Source organism: Epargyreus clarus, unplaced genomic scaffold (genome assembly GCF_041222505.1).
Source record: "Epargyreus clarus isolate Ecla_fem2 unplaced genomic scaffold, WU_Ecla_fem_2.2 ptg000024l, whole genome shotgun sequence".
NCBI classification, from domain to species: domain Eukaryota; kingdom Metazoa; phylum Arthropoda; class Insecta; order Lepidoptera; family Hesperiidae; genus Epargyreus; species Epargyreus clarus.
In genome coordinates, this window is record NW_027332231.1 from 14,022,070 (window position 1) to 14,043,569 (window position 21,500).

Below are 21,500 nucleotides of genomic sequence, written 5' to 3' on the forward strand. Positions count from 1 at the left end.
AACTGCTAGTCCGCTATGACGTTGTTGCGCACAACTACAAGCATATTATATATTCCGTAGCAACGTAAGGGCATACCATCGCAGCTACGTACCCACGGGCGAAAGCGGGCAGCGGACGGGCGCCTGAAGGGACGACTTCGACGCGACTCGTTTCTATATTCAGAGCGGACCAGCAGTTTGGCGCGGACTATACCTGTTCCATTCTTTAGCCTGCATATCATCAGTTAATTATTTTAAGTTGTCTCTTGTTCTTATACAAATTACTAACTAGTAATATAACTACCTTGCTGCATTTCGTCGCGCCTATGAACTCAGTGTTTATAATATTATTTTTGATATCATATTTTCCAAATTGCTAGACGAATTTTTGTAATTAACGGATCGTTAGATTCGTCTTGATAGCCCGAGTGTTTTTGATAGATGAAGTCATGGCCTCTATGAGATGCTTGTATTTTTTATTTATTTAATATCAATATTACAATAAAATATGACAATAAAGACTTCAACATATTTAAATGATTCCAAAAAGATATAGGTATCTTTTTCTGCTTTTTAGCTTGTTCTATTTATTTATTTTATCTTTATATTCGTGACAAAATATATTTTATTGGAAAATATGTCCGGTTACGAATTTAAACAACAGTTATTATTCCGTTAGCATTTATAAATCGCTTTATTACTCACTCCTTACGCATAAAACAGGGGATCGTTATTTCACGCACGCCATCTTCGAACTACGTACACATGTAATACGGAATATATTTGCATATCATTTCCATGTTTTAATAAGACATAGTATCGGTTAATGGTATTCGAAATAATGCAACTATCTCACTTACACGTATTAGTCTTCAGTGTGAGTGAAAAGGAGAAAACAATTTGGGAGTTCACTCGGTCAATAAAATTGATTATGCTATAAATCCTGTTGTTTCCGAGAATTCGCTAATTACTTAAATTTCGTTGCCTCGGAATGTCGAATAAAATTGCTGTCAATTTTCAGATATGATTGCAGGTTGGGTTTAATAATTTTTTTGATTATAGCGAGATTTGCCGAAAGGCTTCGTATACGGCCAATAATTGTCGCGTATGGCGGTAAAAGTTGCCATTCTTCACTGTCGATGTATTATTTCGTGTTTTTGGAAAATCTGTGCGAAGAATCGAAAAGTGAAATCAGAGGTACGTTCGTCACTTTATCCTCCAACTACAAATAATATAAATGCTCGTTATTAATAATTAATTTATCCATTGTTTTACCTACTATAGATATAGATTTGAAAATTTTTTGAACGTCTTCGATCAACGATCTTCTTTTTCGATATTTAGCAGTTTTTTCGTACTAGAAATTATCAATTTTCAACCTTTGGTAGGCAAACCATTGGCTAGATTGAATATTAATAACGAGCGTTAATCTACAGAATTTAACACATCAATACCAATTTAGTAGGCAGTATTGATTGCAAATTTAGTCCAAATTCACAAAATAAAAACTAAATACCAAATTAAAAAAAATACTAAATTCCAAATTCAAAAAATGCATATTCATTCCAGTCATAAAAAATAAATCTACAATATGATACTGGATAATTACGTATCAATATATTTAGTTATTTTATTTTCCACCAGTGGCGCTGCCACTGCGTTCATTCCTTCTTTTACGAACTAATGGTTTCTATCCCCCACTCCTCGGTTCGCACTGCGGGTGTAAGTTCAATTCAATGGGCGCTACAATTATTGGGTACATTTCGAGTAGACGCCATAGATTGACAGACAATAGGGAACGGAATAATGAACTAAAAGGTTAGGCAACTGTTTCGAATAACGATCTTATAATGCGATCGCAGTTCGAAAAGGCGCTCACGACATTTTCAAATAGATAGTCATTCGATGTGTTGAGGTACACTTGCAGTATGCTTAAGTTATGATTTGTATGATAAAATGATTCGCGATAACGTTATGGGTGGTAGAAGTATTCACGGTTTTCTAGCGGCCTTACCAGCGGTGGTAATAAAAGAGATACGAGTATACTTATTTGAGGCTTTCAGTTCAAGAGATCGCAACGCATATGTGGACGATATCAATTAGGACTCTATAATGTTATTTGGAGTTGATTACAGATTATGGGCTTAGTAGCCATTTATCCTAAGGTGGAGTGCATACTTATTTGCTACTTCTGTAATATAAAAAATGTATATTTCTGCCTTATAATATCAATGTTAAGCGCTACAGGGGACGGTTATGCTTCTTACCCGAGCGGTTCCAAGTTTATCTTCAGTAGCAACGCATTTGTGACTTCAGATAAGAGTCAAATAACGGATATACACAAACAGCAGTGACCATTTAACATCAGTTGAACTGCACGCAAATTTGCAAATGCAAATTTTAATTGGATCACTTTATGTTACTACAAACAGACTAAGTAAATTAAGGCACTTAAACATCTGCCCGTGTTCCTAAATATTAGAATTGAGGAATTTTATTGGAATTTACATAATACAAGGTATGTAATATCTATCCTACATTCGATTACCTAACGGGTTCTCACGATGAGCGTTTATGAAGATCGCCGTTACGACATACCATGTAACTGGGTCGAAATATCGGCACTTATAAATTATGGCACCTTTACTAAACTTAACTCAGATTTTATGATTATTGTTTGATATATTTTCATACTATGTATATAACGAGTAAACGAGCATGCTTCCCATCTTATGTGAAGTGATCACTGTCAAATTTTCATTAAGCTCCAAATAAAAGGGGAATGCTACTTGAAGTTGACCACAGTTGCTGCCCCTGACGACCGAACTAAAACGGCTTGTATCAGTATTTCTGCATTCGTATACTTTTCATACTTTTACTTTTCATAGTTGTGATGACTTAGACGCCTATCATTATAATTCTCCATCATCAAATATATAAACGTAATTCTATAAGGACATAAAGTACGATTGCGTGTATCGCTATCGTACTTTTTGCTGTAAGGATATCGCTAAGGAAACGAAGATACATTGTGGAGTAATAATTTCTTCTAAACGGCAAAAAGCTATTCCCTTTTGAGCTAAACTAGACAAGAGCTAACAAAATTAGCAGCATTTACTGACAATTCTTGGCATCTAATTTTTATCCCGCGCTAGGAGATACATTATTCAAGAATCTCGCTGCGAATAAATACCAGCGTCGTACGCACTCTTGCATACAAAGCAGTGGGGCGAGCGCGAGCGCGTAATCGAAACGTCATCGAGATGGTTTGTATGAAAATTAGTACAGCGCCATCATGGGCGGTTGAGACATAGAACTAATTCTCGCAAGTTATATAGGAAAGTAACATCAATTGTTGTCTCATTGTTGGGTACTGGTTTTGTCTTAGAATGAAATTTAATTTTAGTTTTAGTCCACAATGCGAAGCAAAGTTTGTAGATGATTATTATGCCTGTATATTTCATTGCGAAGTTTATTTTTACTGTTAAAATAATTTGTTTGTACGATATTCGGCGGCACCACCGCCACATCTATTTCTACCTAATAACAGCAGTGTTAGGCGCTTCTGTGTTCCGGTTTGAAGGGTGTGGTAAGGGAGACAGACTTTTCCGAGGCGTTCCAGCTTAGTTGTCAGGGATAGCGGCGCATCTGTGACCGACCTTAGGTAGGAATATCTAATCTTATCTGGGGTTGATTACAGATGCCCATGGGCGGCAGTAGCCATTCACCATCAGGTGGACTGCATGCTCGTCTGCTACTCTTATATAATAAAAAAAAATTAGTATACAAGTATAACTTACAATAATGTGGTATATTATGAAAAATGGTTTCTTTTCATATCCGTATGATTGCTTAACTTTTTCTTTTGAATATATTAGTCTCATGCATGAACTTATGTTCCACAGACTATCGGTCTATTATTTTTTAAACGCTAAAAGAACACTTATATAACTTAAAACATTTAGAAATACAATTACAAAACCAACATTCCATCAAAAGCATTCGTGCAAGCAAACCACAGACCTAGCGTTGTGTCCTCTATAATTCAAATTCATAACTTGAAAGCCACGTCACGTGGGGCGCGTTCTTGGGCCCATTAAAAATCAATTATCGAGAAAAAATAAAGGTTTCAAAGTAGTAGTTGCAGGTGGCCGAAGGCGGTTACGCTACGTTGTGTATAGAACGAGCACGTTAGTGGCGAGAGTGTGATGGAGGCATTGTGTATTTTGATTTTAAGCCATCAAGAAGAAGTGACATAGGTTTGAAGTAGGTTTGTGTGTTGATTGATTGGTTGACACTTATTAGAAAGGTTGCAAACAGTTGTTTAAACATTATAATTGTAATGCGTTCTTTATTTTGCCTTCATTTTATTTAAAATTGTTTTTAAAGTTAGACGTCTTCGTCTTCGATCGAATCGATGGTATCGATCGATTGGTTTGAAAGGAATTGACGAACGACGTTGAATGGTCGATACTACCATCGATGACGTCGATCGACGATCAATCGATTAACGTGTGAGAGCCCTAAGATTTTGTAACATAATACATAGTCAATAACGTTCAAATGGTCATACCGAAGACACATCTTATTGACAGTCACTTAGTATTAAGTTGCCTCTTTGTAAGCCAATTCGCCGACGATTTGCACTTCAATGAAGATGAAACGACTTTCCAAAACCCGTATCGAAACTTGCGCTAAGAGTTCAAAGATGTCATTTATATAAGACATTCATGACTTGCATGAGCTGTTATACAATAACATAACTGTTTACATTTTGGAATAATTTTACTACCGTGTATTTATGTTTTTTATAAATGTTTAATAAGTGTTAATTGAGTTCTGTTATTATATATTAATTATTATTAAAGGTTTATTTTTAAACCCGGCCTATGTGTGTGGTTAATAAATCTGCAATTTTATTATTTAATTCTTATTAGGTAAATTCACATTGAAATATACCTAATAAATTTTATATTTTTTTGTAAACTACTTCTTAATAGACTGTAAATTAAATTATTTTATAGAAAAAATCAAATTTTAAAAATAGTCAACAGTCACATTAAAATTTTTAAACTGGGCCTCATGAATATAAAATAGCAGACCCCTGGCCGATATCTATTTTACAAAAGACAATGAACTATAATCCTTATCTCTCTGAAACAAGGTTAATATTAAATTTCATATGCTTATGACTCAAACAATGTAGTTAATAGTACCCTGAGGTAAGGTCCGAAATTACGGACCGAAACCACGAAGCTGGCTACTGCACAAAAAAGACGATTTCTTTTAAATAAAAGTTTTGTTAACAGTGGTCAAGCACGCAATGTCATATAAACTTAATGCTATCTTTTTTTGCATATATATATTATGTTAATTATGTTATTTTATTATTATGTTATTTTATTATTTTGTTATTATGTTTATTATGTTTATTATCTTTTGGGGCAACGCTGTGGGAGTAGATAGCGTGTTCAAAGCCCAAAAAAAATGTCTTAGATCTATGTGTAAACTATCATCAACCGAATCATGCAAGACTTACTTTCAACAATTAAACATTATGACTCTCCCTTCGTTATATATTTATGAACTCGCCCTGATGGTAAAACGTGACATTCAACATTATGATAAAATGATATCTAATAGGCGTAATAATAAATTACTAAATTTGTACTCAAGGACTAAGCTGTTCCACGACAGTATATTTTGTACGAGACCTAGGATATACAATGCTCTACCTATTCATATCAAGAGTAAAAGTGAATTTGACTTTAAAAAATCACTAAAAACATTTTTGACACAAAAAGCCTATTATTGTATTAAAGATTTTTTTGAAGACTGTTGTAATAAAAGATTATAATTAACGTTAATAATAAACAATTGGTATTTTATGATGACTAATTTGAAATGTAAATTTTGACAATTGATGATGATTTGATAATTGATGATGATATTAATGACATAATTATAAAAATAATTTATTCCAATTTATTTGTAATCACAATTTCTAAATTTGCATGCCTTGACAGGCGGAACTTGGCGAACTTATATACCTTTACTGTTATTTTATGTCTTACCCATGTTCTTGCAAATAAATATATTTGAATTTGAATTTGAATTTGAATTTGAATTATGTTATTTTGTATATTATTTTAATTTTTGGTAACACGTAATTTGGCGATAGCGTTAAGATTTTCAATCTGTCATTGTTTTTATAATTTAACGTATTTTCTTTCGTCTTAATTAGTTTCGTCTAATTTACTTTAACAGATACAGACAAAATAAAAAAAAGAGTTTGTCCATGTGCAAGGTCTTATTAAAATTTTAATTTTATTTATTTATTTATTTATTTATTTATTTATTTATTTGGTTTACCAACAATTGTTACATCTTACAATAACTTCTTACAACATAACCTATAATATAGCTAAATGCACAATCACTTATAGGTAAACACTGCATGCAATAAACATAATACCTAAGTAACAGAGGCGCTTGACTTAAAACAATGTTTTACTAATTTAATAACTATATTAATGTAGGGTAATTCTGATTTTAATAGTAATGGTGGAATTTAATTTGGGATTTTCTTGAGCAAATGATGTCGAAACTGGTGAAGCTTGAGTGAGAATAAATCAATTTGTCCGTCAATGGACCAATCATTAAAGGTTTTACTTAAACGAGGTATTGGAGAATTGCTACCTAAGACTGTTAATCTTAGCGGCGGAACAAAAAGTGAAGTTGGATGGCGCGTGGCGGTTCGGGGTATTCTAAATTTAAAGTTGCTAAGTAGTTGTGGACAATCTATGATGTTATTATGAATTTTGTAAAGGAATGTCAAGTCCAGAAGTATTCTTCGCTTATTCAAAGAAGACATATTAAAGTGTTCAAGTTTTTCAGAGTATGTGCGCATTCTTTTTGAAATATTAGCAGAGTGTGATAAATGCCATAAGAACCTTTTCTGGACACGTTCAATTCTAAGAATATGAGCCGCATAATGAGGCCTCCAAACTACAGGACAATACTCCAACACACTTCGTACTAAAGTATTATACAAAAGGATTCTAGTCTCTGGTTTTTTTAAGATTTTACTGTTTCTTATGACGAACCCCAGCATATTTTAATAAAAAAACACCAACATTCCGAATCACAGAGCAACATTGAAGTGTTTCCTTCATTTATAAAGTTGTGCAGATGTATAAATATAAAATAGGTAAGTTTTTATGAAATTACCTTGATAGACAACTTTCCATTTCTGATCAAGACTTAATTAGTTAATCGTTCATTAACCGGTGGGTCAAGTAATCTAATTACACGCGTGTTGCCGTATTAAAATATCTCTCTTAAAGGAAAATGCACTTTCGAGCCGCAGCGTATCCTACGCTTAATAGGAATGTAATGTCGATGGAATTAAATTTCTAAGATAAAGTATTAGACATAATTTGTATTAATTTATTCATAATAGTATTAGTGTTTGGCTGTTTGTACGAGTTGTCTTTGCCTGCGCGCGAATGCGATGTATGGAAAATGTGACATTTTGTTTGGCGCGAAATTGTCACCTGTATTATTTTCTGTACTTCCTATTATATTGTAAGTAAAAGCGTGCGTGTTAAAATAAGTATTTTATTAGAAAGGTGTAAACAATAAAGATTTTTTATCAGGGATACGTAGAATAAGAGGAAACTGAAGTGTTACATTAGGTAGATAATTTTTGTAGGGACACCATGCCGTTTTTTAAAGCACCTGTTTCTATGTATCAGTCTAATCCTATGTGCAAGCCTGGAGTCGAATTAGTCGGGTTGCCTAATAAACACATGTGACCGACTGGTTGTACTACACGCGAGGTAAGAGCAAGAGAGAGCGGAAATTTTTCTTTAGGCTCCTTACTGTAATAAATCGACTAACAGATTTTTACCGACTTCGAAAAGGAGCAAATACTCAGTTGAACAATAAATATTTATTGCGATAATTTGCTCGAAATGTGTTAAAGTGAACATAAAATTGCATTCAAAATTAACTCAGTAGTTGCATTACAAGCTTGTATCCCTAATTTTGGACTTTAAGGGCTTAATTAAAAAAAAAAAAATGCTCAGTGTTACATAATTATTTCCTAAGCTTCGTGATGCTAGATCTAATTGTATGAACTGTGCTTTGCTATGTATTATTATAATCCTTTAGGTCGTATTTCGAAAATATATCACTAGTCGTTGCAAGTCGGTAGTAAAACAGCTCCCTTACAGCATTTGCCAATAGATGTCGAAACATTCTTGGAAATAGGAAAACTGGCTTTTGTAATTAGTCAGATAAGGTAAAGTCACCTAATGCCGAGGGGTTCTGAAATTGGCACCATAATCCGTGGTATTTACAAAAACGGCTTTTATAAACTATTTACCAACTCATTTTTAATAAAAGGTATGTTATTTAATAGATAATTTATCACTCTACTGTCATATGGCTATCGTAATAGTATTATGTGTATGGTTTTTTAAATAATCGCATAGTTTTGCATTAGTGCCTCCATCAAACGTATGCTTCATACATTTTGGGCCTTTTACACGTGAATGTCACGATTTCTCAAATAGTGATTTTTTCAATAAATTTGCATGTATGTGATAGTGTTTCCATGAAAACATTATATTGATTATATATGGAATCGATAACATTTAAATATTGTGCTTATTTCTTAACAGATAACAGTAAAAATAAGTTTAAAAATACAGCGGCATTAGGTGCCAAATATTTTGGGCTGTCCCTTAAACCGAGGTATACCACGGAATAGCAATTTTATAGACTTGTTTTTAATTTCAATTTTTGTAGTTGTTTTTATGAATAAGCACGTCTTGCTTCGAATTTGACAAATTGAATACTCAATTAATATCGAAATCATTTTCCGTTGTACTGCATTGTACTGCATTACCTAATTATATAATATCAAAGATGACCTATCTAAGTACTTTCCTAATTTCTTCTATGGGACAACTAAGGAGAGAAAATGAAGTTCATCCAGATATGGATGTAATATTGAACAAGTATTATATATTATTATGTACATATTTTAATAAAGCATCTTTCTGTCTCAAAATTGTATAAAAGTCTGTTATTATTTAATAATCGGAATTTGGAAACGTGATTTTTAGTTACGAAACGCTATTCCGATGTATATAAGTCGGAATTTGGTTATATGGGCACATTAATCCGCGGCATAACCGCAAAATACTATACAGGGTGTTTAAAGATTTCATCAGTTTTTAAGAACATTTCTATTGTTTGTATCAGGAATTCGCTTTATCCTAATTAATGAAGAATTAATATTGTTATACGATTTTAATGGATATTTAAATAAGAACTAGAACATTTTACGACGTTTTCATTTGATTAAATAATTCAAAATTAAATAATTATATAAACCTCATGACGGTATTCCATATTATTATTATTTATGGTGTACAATAATAAACCTTAGTAAAGTACACGAAGAAGAATGTCAAAAATTGTATTGCAGATACACGAGTTGACTGCAGTTTTAAAACAAATACATGATATACATTAGTAAAATTAACCAATCAAGAAACTATACTATAAAAAAGTTTTATTTCGGCAGCTTCCCTTTAATCATCGCTAAGAACACTTTTGATAAAGCTACTCTTTAACTAATAAAAAAAAGTTAAATCAAAATTGAAACTAATTTCAATAAATAACATTAATTTTGATACACCATGTAGCAGTCGTTCTATCTCTTTCACTCCTTTAATTTGTATACTCGGAATTAGGAACCAAATACATCGGAATAAGGATTTTTACATCGGAATTAGGGTTTTCTAACTTGGTTCATTTTGATTTAAAATACACATTTAAATCAATATCTAATCGTAAAATGTCGAGTCTATTTCAAGAGTACTATAATAAAGATAATAAAGCTATATATAGATAATAAAGCTTCTGATAAAATTATCTACTTCCTTATTAAGCCGTAGCAAATGCTTAATATCTGACGCTCTTCCTAGTTTTGGTGAAAATACCGCGGAAATAGGTGACTTTACCTTATGTACGAATATATTATATTTCAAGTACATAATTTTGTAATTAAGTGCTTGATTACTAAGTTCTGGGTTTAAATTAATATGGAAATAAAGAGAAAATCGCATTTACAGAATAAAGGTATTTATATCTTCAGGTTTCTGCTTCGGAGAAATCACCATCGTACTATTTCTACCTAATAATAACAGTTTTAGGCGCTGCTGTGTCAAAACACAAACCAGAGTTTCAAAGGCAAGGGAGATTAATGAAGAACGTTTTGCCGTTTTTGGTTACTCTATGAAGCATTCTAAGTTTTTCATTCATAAGCAGGATTGCTTTAAAATGCATTTATTAGGACCTTTTCTTATCATGCAGGCGCGCCTGCGTGTATCACCCGTATTAACCCGTATCTCCGCATCATGCGTGCAGGTCACTTACATGAAGGGAAAAGCATCTATGTATAGATCGCGCCAAACTTCTAGTCCGTTCTGAATATAAAAAGGTGTCGCGTCGCAACAGCAAATTGTAGATACTAGAGGGACGAAGACAGCGCGGGACCCCCCCCGGCACCCACCGCTTCCCGCTCTCGTCCACAGGTACATAGTTGCGTTAGTGTGCCCTTACTGTTGCTACCTTACTGTTGGCTCTCTGACTACAACTGCGCGTAACAACTTCAGAGCAGAGTAGAAGTTTGGCGCGGACTATTACAATATAAAGTAATAAGCACGCATGCAGGCCAGAACACGCAGAACAGAGCTTAGTTTACAAGAGTAATCCGTAAAGAGTAATAGGTAAAAGTAAAAAACCATAAACATAACATGTCATTTTATGGTCATTTTATAAATGGTCAATTTGTTAACATATTTATAGCGACAAAAACACGCCCTACAAGGAAATACGATGCATTATTTACACCTTTTACGTAAAATCAGTAAAGGCACGTGAAGGCACGTTTACGTGAAGGCTGTGACGTGAACATTCAATTTGAAATTTATATCAATCCATAGAACTCAGTACTACAGATAAAATCAACGCGTTGCAAACCTAAAGAGAGAATTTATAGCAGTGGAATTTTGGAGTGCTGCAAAAGATATGATTGGTTATGTAACGCAGATATCATGAGATAGGTAATGGCCGCGCCAAACTACTAGTCCGCTCTGAACATAGAAATGAGTCGCGTTGAATAGCAAATTGTAAATATTAGCAGGACAAAGATAGCGCGGGAGCCCTCCAGGCACCCGACCGCTACCCGCTCTCGCCCACGGGTACATAGGTGCGTTAGTATGCCCTTACGTTGCTACGGAATATATGCTTGTAGTTGTGCGCAAAAACTTCACAGCAGACTAGCAGTTTGGCGCTGACTATACATTGTTTATAACATTGAAATATCAAACGAGTATGCAGTCCATCTGGTTGTAAAGAGGGTGCAGTCGGCAATATCAAAAGTCGATGGTAAGTAAGTGTCATTCTGTCAAAATTTTATAAAATCCACCCGTCTGAATTTGGTTTAGTTTATTTTTAACCCATTTATATCAAATATTTAAGTGTATTTTTGATTTTTCCTGTTTCACTTCTATAGATTTTGATTCTGCAAAATTCAGCAGACATTATGTCCTATCCATGTAAGTAAATTCACTATATTCACATCGAGAGCCACAAGTCACACGTTGTCCCTACAATCTGTAAATTCCCTTATTCCCTTTTCCGTCTAGGACTACCAAGATCGTTTTTATTAAATTTCGTACAAGGTAGTCATAAATCTCAAGCTGATGTTTTATTAAAATCTATTGGGAATTCCACTCAAAACACAGCGGATAGAATATGATTTATGTAGCCAATAAATCAAGTAGGCTGTGTGTACCTTATTGGGAACCTATACCCTTATAAGATTGTAAGTAAATTAAAAAACGAAGGACTTCTGTATCACAATAATATATTGCAGGTACAGACCCTTAGAATACAGAAATTATTTAGAAACTACTAAATCTCTATCGTTGGACTTTAAAGATGGTAAATTTTTCATGGTTCGAGTAGAGAGACCACCACTATTTCTGCTTTATATATCAATGTAGCGCTGCTGTGTTCTGGTTTGAAGGGTGTAGTAAAAGATACGCTTATATGAGGAGGCGTTTCGACTTAGGGGGAGTAGCCGCGAATTTATCAGATGACTGCTTGCTCATTTACTGCATTGGCGCAACGACCCAAAGTGAGTCTCAGCCTCCGATACTAAGAGACACCATTTCGGCCTGTCCTGCGCCATCTCCAGCCAGTTATCTACCCGGAGCTCACGCAGGTCCTTCATTACTTCATCTTTCCAGCGATATCTGGGACGGCCGACTGGGCGTTTACCGCTCGGCCGTCCCAGGTATGCGCGCGTTACCGCCCGATCTTCCTCCATCCTCTCAAGATGCCCGAGCCAGCGGAGTCTGTGAGCCTTTATTTTACCGATGATGTTTAGCACATCTATGAGCTCATTTGCTACATATAAATAAAATGAATCTCTTATCTTTTCGTATGAATTCGTTGCAACGTTATGAATGTAAAGTCCCGACAATAATTCTAATTAATAAGTAATAAGTAAAATCATTAAGAATTGTGTATATTACTTTGAAAATTAAAAGGAGGGTAATGATTTTCGTATGTTTGTATGTATGTTTCATTCTTTGGCACGCACGCAGCCGAAATGGATCTAAACAAATGAGGTGTCGCTGGATTGGTCTAAATAGTAGGAGTGATAAAGACTATTAATAATAATATTTCTAGAGTTAGGTTGTTGCTGTACATGTGTCCCTATTTTATTTAATTTTCCATTAACATGCAAAATGCATTTAATAAAATAATTACATTAATCCTTTTATGACATTTTATGAGCCGATACTTTATAATCCTTTTAGCCCGTGATCGTGAGCGGTTCTTAACGTCAAATTAACGACAGTAATAAATGATCAGAATATAAAATATGTTCCTCATTTATAATGAACGTAACTTATATAACATAGCTAGACCTAAGATTTAGATAATTCAAGAACCCTTTGGGCATACACCACGCGTCATGGTCATAGAGCATTAAGATTCGGACCATTTTCTCTGTCGAATAACATATCATATGACTAATACGCTTAACAATATTCCTTCTTATTTTTTTGTAATATAGGAGTAGTAGACGAGCATGCAGTCCACCTGATGGTAAGTGACTGCTGCTGCCCATAGACATCTAATCAACACAAGATAGGATTAAATATTCCTACCTGAGGTCGGCTACAGTTGCACCGCTACCCCTGAGGACTAAGCTGGAACGCGTCGGAAAAGTCTGTCTCCCTTACCACACCCTTCAAACCAGACACAGCACCTCCTAACACTGCTGTTATTAGGTAGAAATACATAGGTGTGGCGGTGGTGCCGCACCACAAAATGTCCTACCACCTTCAATAATAGATTAAGCTTCTGACTACTTTCTCTACCGAATAATACACTTAATGACTTTTTTTTTTTTTAATGTCTCTATGACATTACATTGTAATAATATACGGGATATTATAAACCGTAACCGAATGTTCACGTAATCCTGAATTTTACTGCCCTTTAAATAATCTTAACAAAGATAATAAAAACCATAATTTAAACAGAAGTACATAATGCTTATTTTATGATGCTCATATATAATTACATTTAAAACCATATACGAGATATGATCTACCCATATGCATCATGAGAAAATACTGAACCAATTTACAATGAACTAAAACTTTTCGTCAAGATTGAGAAGTTTAGAAGGCCACAAACGCTGTTTACTCAATAACAAATAAAATACAACGGACTTCTATGTTAATATAAAGTAAAAAATAATTCAAATAAATGTTGGTGTACTGTTCTGTACAGTTCTGAAGTCGGCGCTCAATATACTTCGTTTGATAAAGGCGTAAACAGCGTGTCCAATATGAACCTCTAAATAACTTCTCATTGGGAAGTCGTCTAAAAATGAGTTCAAGATTGAGAAGTTTACAAGAACACAAACGTTACAGTTTACTCAGAAACAAAACTAGAAAAGCGTCACAAACAATGAAAAACGAAAACCTTTTTGTTACATACACAAGTAATCCATAATTGTCATAAGCACAAGACCCAAATGGCTTATAAAAAGCCGGCATTCCACACACAATGGAGCTCGCTTTCCTAACATTTTCACTGGAACAATCCGCGGCGCTTTGATGCTAATTAATCGCTATCTCGCCATCGGGGACGGCTTTGTACTGGTTTATTAGACTAAACGGTTGTTATACGATGTTAGCTGTAAAGATCTTGACTAAATTGTATTTTGGTATGATGACACGGGGTTTTAGCACAATGACTGTTACGTCGATTGGAGATACAGTACATTAGAGTACACTGGAGTTAAATTTCATATACATATGGATACATACATATGGATACATATACATATGGATTAATTTATTATATTTTTTTGAGGTCAGTATTTTGCAAATTGTAATGGCAGAAAGTTCATAAGAAATAAGGCATAAAGTGTGTGGAATAGGAAATCCTAAATAACTTGTAGCAAAAAAAAAACAAACGAAACGAAGTACAAGTACTTCTTAACTTACTGCTATTATACTTTAATTTTTAATAATTAATTATCACTTACTAAAACGGTGAAGGAAAACATCGCGAGGAAACCTGCATACCTGAGAGATTTATAAAAAAAAAATCTCAAAGGTATGTGAAGTCTACCAATACGCACATGACCAGCACGGTGGACTATGGTCTAATTCTTCTCATTCCGAGAGGAGACCCGTGCCCAGCAGTCGGACAATAATGGGATGATGATGATATTATACTTAATTCTTTTTGGATTTCAAAGGAAAAAAAACTTCAGATAGACATAACTTTCATAGGTATAATGCGACGCAGCTTGCTGTATGGAAAGTATTCTAGCATATAACAATTTAATGCCCCAAGATTCCGAAATAATTCTGAAATAACTAATCCTAATCATACTTATTATAAGAACCGAGTAATGAGTTCGCGATAAATACATACCATTTGTGTAAGCAATATTCCTCTGTACAAAAACATTCAATTAAAATCTTCATTACACAACACATGATACACATTGAAGTGTTGACATAAAAACATGATCTTGTTCATGAATATTATATTTTTTCATCACCCATCAAGATTTATGAGAGCCTAGCGATTACGTCGATCATATAAGGATCACCGACCAGTCCTGCCTAAGGACCCAGTGATGTCCTTTAATTATTCCATTAACAGACCTAGAAATAATGTATCGTTGCTCGTTTCTGATTACCTTTTATGTGAAGTGTATGACGATCTATCAAGGGTTAGGTACTTGTTGCTATAAGCGCGAGTAACGATAAGATTGTCGACGTAGCCAAAGAGCTAATGTGATGTAATAGTTTGATAAGATAATTGTATCGATATTTGTAAAATTCATTCTGTCGGAAATTAGTTTGAAGATATTATATTTTCAGGAAATACAGATATTACAATAAAAATCTTTTCATTTTCGAATAGGTAGAAAAATCTCCCAAAATAATACGGAAAGTTCACGTAAGAACCGTATTAATTTAAAGGGTATTTAATTTAAGGGTGTCAGAATTTTCAATATCTCGTTCGACCATTTAAGCACTACGACCTACTTCTTCCCTACAATAGCGGTATCATGCAAGAATATTTTCTAGTTTGAAAGGCGCCGTAAAGGGCAGAAATGTACACAGGACATTCTACCTTAGCCCTCAGCGGGTTTACTACTATATTACTTTGACCTACTTCAGATATGACCCTAATCCCATTTAGCATCAAACACAGATATTCATCGGCTACAATTACCACTTATCATAACGTGGAATTACATATTAAAAAACAAATATTTTGAAACATTTCATCGCTTGATCGCTGTCAGTCGAGCAAGTTTTTTTTTTTTTTTTTTTTATAATATAAGAGTAGCAGACGAGCATGCAGTCCACCTGATGGTAAGTGAGTACTGCTGCCCATGGACACCTGTAATCAACCCCAGATAGGATTAGATATTCCTACCTGAGGTCGGCCACAGATGCGCCGCTACTCCTGAGGACTAAGCTGGAACGCCTCGATAAAGTCTGTCTCCCTTACCACACCCTTCAAACCGGAACACAGCAGCGCTTAACACTGCTGTTATTAGGTAGAAATAGGTGTGGCGGTGGTGCCACCGGAGTCGAACCACAAAGGGTTCTACCACCTTTAAACCCACCTTTAAGTTAATACTAAAGCGCAATATTTTACAACGCGACTCAATTTCATCCCTCTTATTAAACTGATAGTTAAAATCATCACAACTTCTTATTACAAAGAGTAAGATGGTTAGTGAAATATAGTTTTTTTAATGTAACTACTACTGTAATACTCGTATGTAAGACATGTAGTGTGTCAGGTAAGTAGTTCATGCGCATGGTCTTTTATATGTTTACATTTTTACGTATATGTATTTATACTAATGGGCAAAAAAAACAATTCAGTGTCTCCTTTTCTTGTTAGTAATGATTTTTGTTCGGTAGTAATAATTTAAGCTCTTTTAGTTGCGTGTTTTCATTGATAATACGAAAAAGTATATCAATGAAATTTTCAAATTTCAAATAAAATTAATTTGGTCCATTCTGGTCCTTCGTGCGAACATTTGTTAAATTTAACATACAACTAATGTCTCTCATTATGTAACCACTATTTCACATTATCTTTACAGAAAACAACAACTACTTTAAACCTCAAAAAAATTGGCGTCCCACAAAAAATCGGAACTATTATGCGAATCTTCGTAACCATGTAATGTTTAAAGTCTATGACACTATACTATGACTGTACTTATTAAAATTCATGAGAACAAGATGTCACTCATCCATTTTGTTACGTACTTGATGTTAAAAAGATTTCGCGGAATTTGGCATGTGTTCTGAATTTTATATTTGTTTTATGTAAAGTGTCCCAGAGGTATTTTAAGGAATTTGCTTACCTAAACAAAGTACCAGAACAAGGTACAAAAGGTAGATACAAAAATGGTATCATCTCGATGACTCATTTTAGGCAAATATATGTCCGTCAGTTTTATGGCTTCATGAATAGTCCAATAAGAATAAAATAAATAAAAATAAGTATTTTCGTGGTTTTAAATTTTATCACATACTTTTTGTTAAAATGTTTTAAGTATATACAAATGTATTTTATTTAGAAGACGGTAGGTATATAATGATGGATGGTAATTTATCAGATACAAGTTTTTATAACAGTACGTGTTTTACTAAGAGTATAAATTTGAAATATATATGCATATTTTTTCACGAGATAGATTTAATTTTTCCGCTTATTTATTGAATTGATATATTATTAATTATAATGTCTAGTTTTTTAAATTTCTATATTATTATCACTATCATAAATTACAAATAAACAAGAGAATACCGATAAAGGTGTGGTTTTCGTATTTTGAAAGGAAACTTCGACTACCCTCGACTACGAATTGTAACCTGAAGACGGTAATATTTATATCTATATGAAAATGTGTGTTCGTGGCATATATTTTCACGTATTATTTATTACGATGAAAAAAAAAATAGCAAGCCTATTCTTAACCCGTCAGATTTGATGCTTCATACAACCCGTAATTAACTCAGATGTTCCAACAATACCACGGGTTACCCGCGGGGAACAACGTGCAATTAGCTAACGCGAAATATAAATTATAATTAGACGCACGTCAAACTATTCGAAATGGCACTGTGTGACCGTTAGGCACACCTTTCCAGACGCAGGTGGAATACGGGATAATTGCGCGAACGTCACAACCACGTTATATCTCCACTTTCTTCCATATTACCCACCAGCTCGTTCCCACGTGCTCCAACTTGTAAAGCACTGTAATCCTTTGTGAATTCACTTTCTAAACAAAACACTCGCAATGCACTGCCGTGAATGGCTTCCACATCCTTTTGTTGTCACCCGTCACATCACTAATTCACAACCAAATTCATATAGGTCGCTTACGCGCAAAAATCTGCTCAAACACCAAACACATCCACTGCCCTCGAATGCGTATGCGCAACTGACGGCACGGCGTTAACCGACCGCATATGCGGGTTTCCCGTGAAACGAAACATGCTATTTTCTTTTAGTGCGAGCAAGATGGCCAATAAACCATCCCTTGACAGTAGCCATTCAAACTCGCTGTTTTATTTACGATCTTAATTGAAACGGGTTTCGTCTCTATCACGCCGTATATAGTCGTGAAGCGTCATAAATTACTTGCCAGTTTTCATTTGCGGTCCAAAGTGACGGATAGAAAGTCGATCTAAGCAATCAATGTGTCAGCCTTAACAGAGGCGTTTGATCTCGGAGTGTCAACTCGTGGAAATATTGGGACGAGATTACGTCTTGCAATGAGCGGGAAGTGGGCACTTGCCTTATACACGGAGCCTTACGTTTGTAGCAAGGATTGCGTATGTTGATCAAATCTAACATGAATTATTTTTCTTATTAGATTTTAAAAGTTATCTTTTTTTTTCTATTTCAGTGGTTTAAGACTTGGCGATTTGGCCTGAAATATTTGATGAAGGCTAACTTCTCTACTACCGCAGATAACTCTAGGAGCAGCGCATACGCCACTCAAGCACGATTTATTTATTAATTTAGGTATTTAATTAATTAATTAATTAATTAGAACGGTTAGTTTCAAATTCAACTAATTACTATAATTAATGACTGTAATAAATACAAGTAACGCTTCATAAGGAGATATGTCAATGGTCAATCTTAACACCCTTTAATCTAGGCCAATATTATTATTTAAGGCTACGTTAATACTAATCTAGACTTTAAATAGAAAAAATATATCTATAATCTTACAAAGTACAACTTAATTGATCTTTAATTAAAAGCTAGCAATAAATATTAACGCCTAATTACCATAAGCGCCTGAAAAGTAATTTAAATAAATATCCCCTGTAGTCACATCAATAGATAGTAAATAAGGTTCGGTGTGTCAATAATGGCATTGAAACAAATAGCTGTGTCAATAGAAACTCGATAGAGCTCCCAGCTATTAAATAGCGGGCACCGTAGGCGTAATCTATTAGAGATACTGTACTTACTTTTGTAACGCGTAAAGGTGTTATTTCGTATTACCTCTTATAAATAAAATTCTCGTGTCACAGTGTTAGTTACCATACTCCTCCGAAACGGCTTTACCGATTTTCACCAAATTGTATATGCATATTCAGTAGGTCTGAGAATCGGCTACTATCTATTTTTCGTACCCCTAAATGAAAGAGTTGTTCACCCTTAACATTTTTTGTATTTATATGGCAACACAGCGTTTGCTGGGTCGGCTAGTAATTGTATATAGTTATGTAATTTTAATGCCTGTAAATCTTTCTTATACTTAAGTTAAAAAAAATGAGCGACGGGCATAGATTAATAGCTTCAAATTCGGCTATTCAACTGGGGGAAGCGAGTTCGAATTTCAAGTTTCAGAATTTTTCAGTTATTAGGAGAACAGAAAACCCTGCTTAAAAATATTGCCTATGTTACTTCCACAATTAAGATGAAACCAATGTTACCTTGCATGTTAAAATCCGTCAAGCCGTTTGGCAAAGAATTAGATATACTTTAAAGGCATTATCCTCTGTTTTCGGGTAAATAAGATGCAATGATCTGTTATTGAAGGCATAAATATTATTTGTAGACATAACCAGCTGTATCCTACGGGTATATTAAACGAGTCTCTCGTACAAATTTGTTCAAATATATTTATACTTAGAAGCTTCGTATACGTTACTCTTTGGCGATGGGAAAAGCGATGGGAAAAGGCAGTGTTTACGCGTAGGCAGTGCGTAATGTATTTGAAGATACGCACATAACTGGCCGCGTAAATGGCGTCCTCGCTACGTACTTGCGAATTTATTGGATTTGCACCAATGTTTATGGAGATATTTCCATTCCCACGTACTTTACAGGAATCTACTTTTTCTACTGTATAAAAGGGTCCGCTAAGTTAAGTACGGGTCCGGAGACTATTTCTCTACACTTGCAGTGCAACTGATTAGTTAATGATCATAGATTTTAACTCTATATAAAGTAACTAGCTGAAATCAATCACAGAATCGTTGCTACTAGAACTATTAGAACCATATTGGTGTCTACCACCTTCCCTATCTGAGATCGGTCGCAAATGCGTTACTGTTCTTATTGTGCCTGAGAAGTAAAATAAAAGCCTCATTATTAAAATAGAAGTATGTTCCTTTTTATTTTTAAACTTCAACTGATTTGCAAACAGCAGTGGTAGTTTACTGGTTAAGAAACTCGGCCTCTTGATCGAGGGGTCTGAGGTTCAAATCTGAGGCACGCTCCTCTGATTTTTCAAGGTTATGTGCCTATTAGAAATTAATTATCATTTACTTAAACGGCGAAGGAAACCATCGTGAAGAAACCTGCATATTTGTGAAATCTTAAAAAAAAGTTTTCAAAGTGAAGTGAAGTGTACAAATTCGCACTCGCCCAGCGCGGTGGACTATGGCCTAATCCTTCTCATTCTTAGAGGAGACCCATGCCCAGCAGTGGGACAGTAACGGGTTGATCATGAACTAATATGACATGGTAACTATGTACATCTTGCCGAAGAGCGGCAAAAACATATACATATTTGAATCATATCAACAGTCTTCTTATTAAAATTTAATTTGAGTTTTCATATTTATTACCTTCACATAGATAAAATAAAATGATTAATTAAATGATGCCAGACGGATAGTGCAAATCAAATGTTCATAGATATAATCTACAGAAAGTTAACCTACTTAGTAATCATATCTCGGTAATATAGGCTGTACACTTCCGCCGGTGTGGAAGTGTTATTAATGTCTAAAGAGACTTGACTGAGAGGTAATTACATATTTTTAAGGTGTCAAGTAACAATAGTTTTCAATGTTATTATTAATATACCTATACAGATACGTATTTACTATCCCGCTAAGACATAAGCTTTTTTGGAAATTCAGGAAGTTTTTATTTTCAGTATCATATTTGAAACTTGTACAATTGTACATATCTTAACTCTGCTGTTTGAATTTTTTAGAAACATGTAGGTACTGAATTATATTTTTAGGGTTCCGTACACCAAAACGAGTTCCTTTATTTCTAGCACAGATAGCTGTCGATTTTGCATCTGCAGGACATTAACCGTGTTGCCTCTATGTTGCATTAAGTTAGAACCTCATTTAGCATAACCTTTACTCTAGTAAAATAACGCCTTCCATCACCATATATATTGAAAAGCGATACATTGGTAGATGGTACTGGTATAGTAGTAAACCTGACAGTGCTGAGTTCTGACGCATTTGTACCACATAGGGTTCTAAAATGTTATTTATGCTTATATTGCAGTGAAAGTCGCACCAGTGAAACAGTGTCCTTTATGAAAAGAGCAGCAAACTTGTCGTACCGACACGGGTACAATTTAGAGC

At 34.4% G+C, this 21,500-nt stretch overlaps 1 protein-coding gene across 9 annotated transcripts in view; it reads right to left on the reverse strand.

The window, feature by feature from the left end:
• esn (espinas) overlaps positions 1-21,500 on the reverse strand; it is a 400,966-nt gene that overhangs the window by 168,019 nt on the left and 211,447 nt on the right. For 2 of the 9 annotated variants that reach the window (XM_073086547.1, XM_073086546.1), the window contains exon 1: positions 17,865-18,097. The exons of the other annotated variants lie outside the window; for them this stretch is intronic. The gene's annotated coding sequence lies outside the window, so the exon portion shown is untranslated. Of the gene's footprint in view, positions 1-17,864; positions 18,098-21,500 lie in introns of those variants that run through there. 9 annotated transcript variants of the gene reach the window in all.